At 38.5% G+C, this 12,815-nt stretch overlaps 1 pseudogene; it reads right to left on the bottom strand.

Annotated features, from left to right (window-relative positions):
• LOC102662844 (GDSL esterase/lipase At5g33370-like) overlaps positions 1-10,463 on the bottom strand; it is a 34,526-nt pseudogene extending 24,063 nt beyond the window's left edge.
• Between the last annotated feature and the right edge of the window lie 2,352 nt (positions 10,464-12,815).

Here is a 12,815-nt window from a genome sequence, read left to right as displayed (position 1 = left end):
CTTCGGTCGCCGGGGGTGGTCCTTCTGTGGACAAGATTATTGGTTGTGCTGTGAGGTTGGGCTGAGGCAGAGTGTTGGGTGCCGGCCCCTCGACGGGGATCGGGGGGTAGAACTCGACATCCCTTAGGCATACTCTTGATGATCTTCGTGGACCTCGTCGGGCTGTCGAGGAGGCTCCCCTTCAAGGATGGGAGAAGAGATATGACCCGCATCATCTTGCATGACTGGAGGCGTGTAATTAGGCGGCAATCCATAAGGGTAAGTCGCTCAGTTGTATCCCAAATGGGGGTTGTTGTTGTGCCCCAGTGTGTTCCTTCTCGTCCTACCGTATTTAGGGGAGGATGGTGCGCGGTAGCTAGGAGAGTCGGGTCTGCTTCGGCAGCCAAACTGACAGCGACAGCGGTGGCCATGTTTTTCTCCATGAGTTGCCTCATCCCTAGCATGGCCTCCATCATAGAAGCCATTTGTTCTTTCAAAGCCGACATGTCGACTTTCATCTGTTCCTGTGTCTCCTCTTGGTCACCCATCATTCTAGATTTGGATCTGGTGCGATAGGGATGCCTTGTGGCGCGTTTAGTTATGGTGTTTTTCCTAGAAAAACCAAACGTGAGGAGTAGGTAAAAATTATGAATGCATGCTAGGGATAGAATGCAGGGGTGATTTGATTTGCATTGACTTTTGGAGTAAAAACATGGGATGAACTCATTTTATTCAAAAAGTTTATAACTAGTCAAGATCTGAGTGACAATACAAGTTCCCTAGCGGTTCCTAATTATATGGGCCATTAAATCTATCATATGCTGACAATAGTCGAGAAGTTTGTGGATCTCCTCGGGGGCGGAGTAGGTGTCCGCCATTGCTTTGGCCTTGGCTAGCAGTCGGGGAAGTTCTTGACTCCCGTTCAAAGTAAGAGCAAATCGGTCCATCCACATGGTTGCCTCTTGGTGTAACGAGTCGATCACCCTTCCTCTAGCCTCCTTTTCCGCGTACACTTGGGCATACTCGTCCGCCACCCTATGCTCGTGGGCCGTGGCTAGACTTAGTTCCTCTTGGTACTTGGTGATGATAGCTAACATGTTGGTCTCTGTCTCACATAAACGCTGAGACAAGTTTATTTTGGACCTTGAGCAAACGACTAACTCTTCTTTTAAAACCATGCTATGTGCTCGTGATTGCTCTCTTTCTTCCCTTCGAAGCTTGAGCTCACTATTGTTGCCCCTCAACGCTCCACAGAATTTGTCATGACCATGCTCTTCCTTGCGAGCCCTCTTGGTTTCTTGTTCAAGGGTTTTTGCGGTAGCTGCATTTTCTTCTCGTAACCCAGCACACTCTTTCTTGACGTCTGTAGCGACCAACTTGAATTTTTCTTTGGCAAGTCTCGCTTTACCTAGTTCGGTTTTCAGAGCTCGGAGTTCTTCATCCTCTTCCGGAGCTTCGAAGTTCTCTTCGTTGATAATCTTTAACTTGGAGAGCCAATCTAAACCTCGTGTACGAACTTTCAGCCATTCATGATAACCACCAATGATGCCATTATGAATGCCCCTAAGTTCTTTATCTTTCCTTAACGGGCTTTCCCATGTCATATGGACTCTTTGTATAACCTTGAAATTTTGTGCGGCGAAATCTCTCACAAGGAAAGGAGACAGGCTTTCTTCCGTCGGTGCTCCCCTCATGGGGTACCCTAACTGTCTTATGGCAAGTGCGGGATTGTAGTTAATGCAACCCCTCGTTCTTATCAACGGGATGTTTGGGTAGCCCCCACATGAGAAGAGAACTCCCTCATTTCCTTCTTTCCATCGTGGAAACCAGTTGACTGTTCTGCCTCCTATCCCAGCCAAGTATTGGTCCCAATCTACTCTTCTTTTTTCGACACACGAGCGATGGCTTCGGAGCGGACATGGGTGCCTTATGTCTTGTTGGAATAAGTGCGAAACCAACCATACACAAAGAGCTGGTAAACAATAGATGATCCGTGCACTACTCTTTTCGCACCTTCGGTCAAATGTGTCAAATAAGTTCGCCAAGACAGCTACCACCAGGCTTTCTTTGCTATGGTGATAGGCAAGGAAAGCATCAATCGTGGCTAGGTCCACCAAACCATCCACGTTTGGAAAGAGGACAACCCCAAAGATTAGCAATGCTAATACATCCATAAACGGGACCCACTCCTCTTGATTCGCCATATCCCTCGCCTTGCCTTCTAAGTACTTCCGTGGTAGGCCCACTATGCTGTTTCGAGTTTGCTTTATGCGGTCCAATCCTCTCGCCGAATCCCTGACCACAACTGTAATCTTGCTCAGGGAGGGAAGAAACCCGAAGAAAAGATACGGTTTCCTTCCCCCAATAGGACATCCTAGAATCTCCTCAAATTCTTCAACAGTTGGTACTAATTGGAAGTCTCCAAACGTGAAGCATCTCAAGGGCTGGTCATAGTATTGGGTGAGTGATGCAATGGCTTCTGTGGATATCTCTGCTATGGTCAAATCTAAGATCTTTCCGTACGCCTTGCGGAAGGCTTGCATTTGGAGAGGTCCCATCAACTGCCCCAACTCCTTAATGCTGGTGATATCTAGGCCCTTAATCTTGACTTGATAAAACCTTTTACCAGCTTAATTTGTCCCCATGTTTACTAAAGTGAAACAAAAACTCGGTGCGAATCAAAACTCCGACATCTATCGTGGGTGGAATGGATGAATGCATGAAGAAATGCATATGACACAGATGCAATTTATGAATACGGGAGTCCGGGAAATTGTCTCCTTCTTAGATACAACGTCTTGGGGTAGCAAAGTGCCCAACATATGTATTTAAGAAGGTGACACAGACCCTTCGTTGGTTTGCCAAAGAGAGGGGATCAAGACAGAACTTGTGCATGATGTATATGCGAAAGGCACAACACGACAATATTCACAACCAAAATATAAGCAAAGGGGTACATGTCACTTTGACTACATGCATGGCAATGTGAAAAAATGGCATGCAGCGTGTTTGCTTCGTGCGCCTATTTTAGGGACCTATATGAGAGGGAGCTAAAAAGGCTTTTAGTGATAATTCCCAAGGTGGTTATATCTCTCTTGATGGTCTCTAGAGGTATCATTCCCTTCGAAGGACATATTGCAACAGTAGGGACTACTAGCAATAATATGTTATCAAAGAGAAAAATTCTAGATGAGGGTTCACTGTAATCAAGCAAGTCGGAGACCTAGCATGATCACAGATTCACCTCCACTTCTTATGTTCCCATGAACCTGGGTATATGGCCCTTTTTCAACTCACCGTGTGTGCAAATAGTGTTGGTGTTTGTGTGCATCAAATGAATGAATATTTACCTCATGCATACATTTTAAAACGCACTAAAAGCATCAACGAGTTATATACACAAGAACATAAGAGAAATAAAGGGAAACCAACAAAGGAGAAAGTCATGATGAAACATTTGCACAAGATTAAATGGCCTAACTCTCTAAAGACATTCCCCAGTGGAGTCGCCAACTGTCGCAACCTACCCTTCGGCGGGAGGGCGACGCGTGACTCACGGGTACGTGTCCCAAGAAAGGAATACGCGCGGAGTCGCCACCAACGTTTATTTGAGGAAAACGTCGGAAAAACCGGAAAAGACGTGATCTACGAATTTTAAGCGAAAGGTTCGGGAGTTGTATTTACGCACGGGGAAGGTATTAGCACCCCACACGTCCGTCACAAGAGACGACAACCCTTAATCGAATGTGCAAATATGACTTCAATTTTATGTTATTTTCCCTTTTTACATTCTTATGTCTTTTTTATGCCTTTTTATGTTTTTATCTTTTTGTGGTCGACATGGGTGTTTCCCTTGCTCCTACGTATTCCTCAATTGTGATAAGGAAATCAAACCTACGTAGTTCTTTCTTGAACAAAGCGTTTTGGTTAAGTTATTTTTTTTATCCTTTTTTGCAAGATATGTTTTTATTTAATGAAAGGTCATTTAAGGCGTTGGACCATTTAGACAATCATTCGATTCTTTTGAAAAGTGAGAAAACATTAAGGCATTGGACCATTAATGATTTCTTTATTTTTGAAAGAGGTAACAAAGTTACATATTGATTTTAGGCTTTTTAGAAATCTACACTTAACCAATAAAAGCGGAAAAGACCATTTCAAGGCGTTGGACCTTTGAAAATGGCTTTTTTATGTGATGACAAAAAGTTTGGTTTATGAATTAATTTTAGCCTTGGTTTCACTTTGGTTATTAGTTGATTCGATTAAGAAAAAGAAATCCCAAAGAAAAAACGTCAAATTGATTTTTTTGATTTATTTTACTAAAAGATATTTTTTATTATTATATTATTATTTTACCTCTTTTTGGTTTCCAACGTGGTTACGGCATGAACGAACGGTCGGATTTTATTTTAACAGAAATTAACGGATATTACAACTCAAATGATCAGTGGAAATTTATTTTATTTTTTGATAAGGCGAGAACATGACTTAAGTAAATGACTAAAGCACGTCAAAAGGGGGTACGGAAAGTAAATGAAACGAAAATAAAAGCACGTGAAAACAAATGAGGACCACTAAGGGTACATAGAATGAATTGAAAAGTTCGATTTCGGGAACTTACCGGTTGAAGACTGAAGAACGACGAAGAACGAACGAAGAACGTCGAAGAACGGTTGAAAATCTTCGCGAAATCACCCACGGAAACGCCTTGGCTTGAATTTTCTTCACGGAAACAATTTTTTTCACTAATTTCAAGTGATCTCGAATTATCAGGAGGGCTGAACATTTTTCCCTTTCACTTCTCCCCCTATTTATAGGAAAATAGGGGAGAAGCTTGCCACCCAGCTCGCCCAGGCGAGCTAGGTTGCTTCCTCCAGAAGCAACCGCCTTCTGGAGGAATATTTTGGAAGGCCCAAGTGGGCCTGATTGCTATTTGCACCCGCATTTTTACTAAATACACCCTTGCTTTTTTTGGTGATTCTTTTTCCGTAACGTTACGAAACTTTACGAATTTCGTAACGATGCTTGTTTTCGTTCCGTAATGTTACGAAACCTTACGGATTACGTAATCATCCCTTTTTTGCCTTCCAGAACGTTACGAAACTTTACGAATTGTGCACTAACACTTCCTTTTAATTTCTGGCATGTCACGGAACTTTACGAATTGTCTAACGATGGGTGCCAAGTACCTCGAAGTGGTCAAACGAGGGTCGCATCCCAACAACGGACGGTCCCCGGACGAAATTAGGGTATGACAGTATCTCTGAATCAATATCGTAATCTGATTTATGTAGAAGTTTCTCGGCAAGCATAGTTTGATATTCATGAACTAATTGATCTTTTGATCACTAAGTACATAGATTAATTGATGGAAATTGTTTTAAAGTTCGTTTGAGATCCAATAGTTGACATAGGCAAACATATATAGATGACAAGTTAATGTAACTCATTCAAATTTTATACTACAAAAGCAAAGTAAAGGAGTTTGAGTAGATCATTAGCTACCTCAATGGCATTTCGTGCGTCTAACTTATTTTTCTAATAGATAGATTGCAGCTAGCTGTCACAATAAACATCTTGCATATATAGCAAATCTAAGTCATATGATTAAGATGGAAAGTTTTTTAATATAACATGACCATTTAAAAAAATGACGTTAGTTTTATATTCTAATGATCTTAACCATCTATAATAAATTCCAATGGTCAATAACTCAATACTCATTTCTCTTACTCTTGCATAAAAAACTTTCTTTTATATTTCCTGTAAATGTATATAAGATTGTAACTTTTTCTAAGGGGATAATTTAATGTTAATTCACAAAAGTATAAATAAAAAATAAAAGTATGACTTTACCATACCATAAAGCATATGTGATGTGAAACCTTAATATTATCAAAAGATAACCCAACTTCTTTGTAGTAGTTCTAAGGAGAAAGTGAGCAACTACAAACATAGAATCTGACAACATAAATTAAAAATCAGAACTTGCAGCAGGAAATTGAAAACCTTTATACTGTAATTAAAGGCAGCAGCAACACAACCTAACAGCATGAACTATGTTACTAACACTGAAATCTAATAGGTTTAGATGCCAACAATTTATATCATAACCGGCAAGCACAACCACTCATGACTCATTCAATAAGCTGTTCTCATCAAACTAGTAGCCTAGCACCTCTTTCCTTCAACCTATAAAAGCTAAATAATCAGGATTACAACTAGTGTATGGAGAAACACATAATTTCATAGATGTGAATGAACATACAATTTTTTTATTGAGTAATTAGCGTGATCAGATTTCCTGATCCAGAAAGCTACCTGTCTTATTTCCTATATATATTGGTGTTTTTTAAGAATGAACTACCTGCTATGATATTAACAAACCAGTTTCAACTACCACCTTGTCTCTCCTTACATATCATTTGGTAGTAATATAGACAAAAACCAGTTTTAACTTTTAAGCACAAAGGGGTGCTTACACCCTTATTCATTAGACTCAATGATTTTCTGTATACATGTATCTATAGAGGTTTTCTCATGCAAAAAGTTGATAGGATCACATCAGCTACTGTATGGAAATTGGGACAAGAAGAACATCCGTTGCTATTATGACAAGTACAAGATATTTTGAAGAGTTTATCTTCAACCAATTAATGAATTCCAATTTACAGATGATTCCTCTCTTGGTTTCATTTTCATTTTCGTATTCCTTACTCATTAATTCAGAATTCAGCAAAATCCACACACACACACACTCACATTAATTGGAAGCCAATGCTTTTGCAGTTTCAAAACCATTCAGTTAGAAATTAAAGAAACTCAACAAAGTTTATTTTATATCTTTGGTCCCATAGAAACTAGGTATAAACAAATAGCATTCAGCAACTAATTAAATGTAGGGGTTCAATGTCAAGGATTGCAGAATCACTTAGCAAAGCATGAAAAAACAAGTTGTATTATTTAATAAATATTAAGTGATTTTAAATTTAAAAACTATTAATAGTTTGGTTTTAAATCTTTAGTTGCTTAAAAAAATTAGATAAATAACATTAACAGTAAGCAAAAGCAAGTCAGTAAGCAAATAACATTAACAGTAAACATATTAAGAGGGTAAAAAGGGACTTAACAAAACTGTCAAAATAATTTGAAGTTTAGTTTCTGACCTAAGGCTGTATCCACTGCTATATGAAGTCTGTCCTCCCAGCTCAAGAACGTTGATTTGCTGTGTTTACCTACAGGAACAAGTTGTGTAACTTTCTTTACATGTTGGTTTTTGTTGACTAGAAGTTAATCATATGAAAATTTCTATATCCAGAGTTTCAGAATACAAACCTACTTTGGAAATTGAGTTGCACACATTTTTAACAAGAAATTAATTTTATTTGACAACTAACCAGAGAGATGTTCTTGTAAGTTCCCATTAGCTATATACTCATATATGAAAGCCTTATTGGTTCCTTCATTGCAATAACCAATAAGGGATGTTAAGTTTTTGTGATGAACTCTGATTAGAAGTTTAACCTGGAAATAAAAATCACAACCATGTTTAACCATATATATTTGTTACTTATCTAAAAAAGCTAGTGTAAAGCGATTAAAAAATTACCTCTGCTTGAAATTGTTGAAAGCCATGTACAATCGATGGAGAAAGCACTTTCACTGCAACTGGACTGTCATCCATATAGCCCAGGTAAATTGTTCCAAATCCTCCTTTACCAATAATTGTATTGAAATTGTTGGTGATTTTAAGGACGTCAGAGTATGAATATATTTGTTTTTTGACTTGCAGTAATGAATCATCTTCTTCTTTGGATTGCAGGCGTGAGATTTTACTTTCATCATTCACTTCCATTAAAGCTGTTGATTTTTCTACAATATTGGAAAATTAATAGGTCAAGAATGAATTTGTTTGGAAAATCATTGATAAAAAATACGAATATTTTAAAATCGCAGCATTACCTTTTGATTTTCTCCTTTTAAGGGTCCACAATATTGCCACGGCTACTAGAAGAATCAACACCCCACTAATTGATGCTACTATGGGCGTAGCAATGTTCTTCTGTTTCTTCTCGAAATTGCATTGACCTGATTCACATAGATATGGATTTTGGCCCACACTAGCATGGAAAGTAATCACAGAAGAGAATATATATGTTTTAAGTCATCGATAATATCAAAAGATTCTTCAATTCATTTTGCTTGTGCCTAGAGATTCAGTGGATCAACTATTGCCACTATGGAAAAGGAATAACAAAGGTGACACCATAAAAATTATTTTAAGACTCCTGCATTTAGAGAGGTATTTGCCCCAACCACAAAAAAAAAGAAGCAAAGTTCAATAAGAGAGCCAAACAAAAGAGACGCAAACCTGGTTGCGGTGGCGTCTCTGAGGTGTGCGGCTGTGCCGTGGTGGTGATTGCAGCAAGGGTTTTGCATCCCAGCGCAATGCAGAGAAGTTGCTCTGCCCAATGTGAACTCCAAGAGCGACGAGAACCCTGTCCTCCGCCACAGGTTGTTGTCGTTGATGAAGCACCCACCATCCAAACTGTCGACACTTCTCTTTTGCTGAGTGAGTGACTGAGAAAGGGAGTGATACGCGTTTTAGGTTTTGTGTGTGGCGGGGAGGTTTTGTGTGTGGTGCGGCGTCATACATAGGGTGGAGTGGTTGAGAGATGGGGGAGGATGAGCAAATGGCTGAGCTTGCAAGCTAGGGTTAGTAATTAGTAAACATTATAAAGGAACGAATATGAAGGCGATTCTTTCTTGAAATCTGTTGTCGTTTAAGTTTTCAATAATTATAGAAATGTAACTGTATCACATTCTAAGACAGTTTTTTCATAACCGTCTTAGAATGTGCGTCATAAAAATAAAATACAGTGATCTTAATTGCAAAAATACCACCGCGTCACATTCTAAGACGGTTTCCGTATAACCGTCTTAGAATGTGTGTCGTAAAAAAACAAGTTTTTTAGTAGTGAGTCATAGCTTTTCACATTCTTTGGTAGAAAATTGCAAACATATGCTATTGATAGGCCTATAATTGCTGGATTATGCTGTCACAATTATTTATGTTGCAGCTACATTAGTGATCATGGGCTATTTTTTAAAACCTTGATTGTGATCACAATTCAAAAAACAATGATTGTGAGAAACTAGGTAGACAACATGAAAATTAATTAGTACTAGTAGTGTGTAGTACCAAATTGTTGGGGGTTAGTAACGAAGTTGTTGTGCATTTTCCTATGTTTGCAGCAATAAAAATTTCATTTCCCATTTTCCTGTTGAGTTGTAGCAACATTTGTTCGAGTTGTGGGTTAAACAATTATGCAGCTTGTTGAAGTTCAGGAGCACATTCTGCATTTCTGCCACATTTCACCAATTCTGAAGGAACACAACCCAAGGGTCCTGTTCCTGCAATATATATATATATATATATATATATATATATATATATATGACTATCACAAAGAGTGATCATAAGACATTAAGTATCAACCCTTTTGTTTAATCAAAAGGGTGTTACCTGCAAAAGTTTTTGGTACTCAAATGAGATACTTGACATATTGAGGTAATGAGTATTGGCGAGACGTTGTTGAATTAGGCACCTAGAAGTAGTTGTTTACAAAATCATTACCACCTACAGTGATGAGTACTAGTGCTTGATTCACCAAGCTCTTAGCCTGTGAAGCTCCAATTATAGCACTCACTCGGTTTTGGTACTCTTTAAAATATTGTAGTTGTCTATACATTCTGATCACATTTATATGCAAAAGTTGCATGCAATCATTTTTAAGTGGAATCATTATGATTAGCAATAAACTTTACAATTGTATTGATTATTTTAGAATTTATCTTGTGTTATTTTTAAAGGTTTTTGGGCATGACACGCATTAGATATCATAGGAAAAAGTAACTATATATATAGTAAGTAATGAACTTACAAACTGAATTCCAGTGTCATTAAGGATTCCAATTATGGCTAAAGTGAAATTGGCACCAACAAAGAGTTTATTTCATCTGGACTCAAGTATGACAATGTAGACTCAGCACCTAGTCGTTGACCTGAAACAATTCACATAGTTAGCCATAAACTGTGTCTATGTTGAGCTAATTATTATATGCAAAGCTACATGACAAAAAAGGTTCAAAAATTCAAATATGCATGATGAAAATGAAGCTTAAAAGATGAATATTGAAGCCAAAACATGGTTCAATATGTGAACTTAACTGATAAGATTAGGAATGTTGTAGCCATTGGAGAAACAGCCAGTTGGTCTATGACTTGGAGGATAATCAATCCCATAAGGAGGGGCATCGACACATGTCGTGGTAGCCATGTAATTGTTATTTCCATTATCAACAAGTGAATCTCCAAATACAAAGAATGCCCTTGGCTTAGCTTCAGCCCTAGAGATAATGACACCAATTACTAGAACTAAACTTAGAATGGCCAAAGAAGCAAAACTTGACAAGGTTGCCATATTGAACTGAACCTTTGGATGTGGGGTTGGTGTGTTAACTGAATTCAGAAGTAGTTTTGGATGGGGAAATAGGTCAACACAATAACAAATTTTATAACAGAGTAATAGACAGTGGAAATAAATTTCCCCAAACTTGCAAGAACTTATGAGGAGCAACAATAAAGTATAAAGCGCAAGATAGAAATTAAAGAAAACAAAGATACAGTTTGTCTAACATGGAAAACCCCTAAATGTAAGGGTAAAAACCACGGGTCATCCAAACCAAAGAAATAACTCCACTATAATCAATGAAGATACAAGAGAACCTCCAACAAGTGGACTAAAACATGCTACAAACAGTCAAATCAAAACAAACCCCCAATTGGTACAATAGAGACAAGAAGATAAACCCCAAAATATAGAACAGATAATGCGAAACACTTATCTATCTCTCCAGATATCTTTTTCCCGATCCAACCATAAAATTTGAAGTACCATGCGCGTAAAACCTTCTTTCCAAAAATCAGCTCGATCCAACGGTGAACGAATCCGTGGTTGCAATCTGAAAAACGCTCTCTAGTGAGTATGCAAAAATCACAATGATTTTCCCTCTCCTTCTTTCTCTCTCAATGATTTGTAATTGTTTTCCCCTCTTAAATGAGTCTTTCTCACTATATCTCACTCTCTAATTTGACTTCTTTCCACTTAAATAAGTGAGACATACAAGTCTTCTCATTTGGACCTTTACTCCACATAGGAAGGGAGCCCAAAAAACCCAACAAATCTCCCCCTCACAACTATGTGGAGATGACTGCCAAACCGACAATCCCACAACAAGCTTTAAACTTCCCTCTTAGTAATGCCTTAGTCATCATATCAGCACCACTAAATGATTTCACCTTTAAAGGGTCACAAACATCTTAATGCACCAATTTAAGCAACTCAAATTTTTTGGAGGGAGGATGCTTCTTGAAGGAAACTCTGGTTTGCTTACCAACCATGCAATGAGAACATTTCTCCAAATTTGCATTCTTCAATCTTGGAAGCATATCCTTCTTGGCTAAACAATTCAGCCCCTTCTCACTGATATGACTAAGCCTTAGGTGCCACAAAGATGCCTCCATATCCATAGCATTCACACTGTCTCTAGCAACCAAAGCTTTCGTCCAATACAACTTTGAAATTTTCTCCCCCTTGGCCACAACCAAGTTACCCTTGGTGAGTTTCCACTTTCTAGAACCAAAGTGGTTATCATAACCAGCATCATCAAGTACTTGCACAGAGATCAAATTAAAGCGGACATCTGTAGCATGTTTCACTCCTCTAAGTAGCAACTACATTCCCATGTTGGTTTGCAAACAAACATCAGCAACACCAATCACCTTGGACACGCCATCATTACTCATCTTCAAGACTCCAAAATCACCTGGAGTGTAAGATGTGAAGAACTCCTTCCTGGCTGTAACATGCAGTGTAGCACCACTATCAATTATTCACATGCTCTCATCAGATACAAGATGAAGCAAATCACTGGTAGCAGTAGTCACACGGTCATCATCACGATCCTTCTCTTTTTGCTTACCCTTTTTGTCTTTACTCTCCTTCTTCCATAGAAAACAATTCCTTTGGATATGCCCTGTTCTGTGACAATAATGACGCTCAACATTCTTGTACCGAGACCTAGAGTTGCTCCTGCTCTCGTCTCTATCACCCTTCATCATCTTCTTCTGACTTCTTCCCTTATTTTCAGTAACAAGCACCTCTGACTGAGAAGAAATACCTTGTGTCTTCCTTTTCATCTCTTCATTAAGAGCACTAGTCTTTGCCATTTGCAAAGAAAAAATACCATTGAGGGCAACACTAATCATAGAGATCCGGAATGTCTCCCATGAATCAGGTAGAGTTATTAATAGGAACAATCCCAACTGGTCATCATCAAAGTCGATACCTGCGGCTGACAACTAATCACAATGTCCTTGAAATTCACTCAAGTGCTTAGTAAATGGAGCCCTATCCTTGTACTTCAATTCAACAAAGCTCTTCAATAGATACAATTTTTTGCTCCCTGATTTAGAAGCATACAAAGACTCAAGAGTTTGCCACAAAGTTCCTGCATATGTCTCATGAGAAATAAGATTATAAATGGGTTCATCTACAAAGTGTCTAATAAAACCACATACACGTTCATGTTCAAAACCCCACTCTTCATCAGACATAGAATCTGGTTTTTGTGTGCCAAAGACCGGAAGATGCATATTCTTCACAAATAACAAGTCCTTCATCTTTCCCTTACAAAAGTGATACCTTGCTCCACTCAAGGATACCATTTTCATATGTGCCTCCATCGTTCAAGCAAGTAGAAAAACAACCCCT

The sequence above is a fragment of the Glycine max genome, chromosome 5 (genome assembly GCF_000004515.6).
Source record: "Glycine max cultivar Williams 82 chromosome 5, Glycine_max_v4.0, whole genome shotgun sequence".
Lineage (NCBI taxonomy): Eukaryota > Viridiplantae > Streptophyta > Magnoliopsida > Fabales > Fabaceae > Glycine > Glycine max.
Note: the sequence above shows the minus strand (reverse complement) of the source record. Positions and strands in the feature narration are given on the sequence as shown.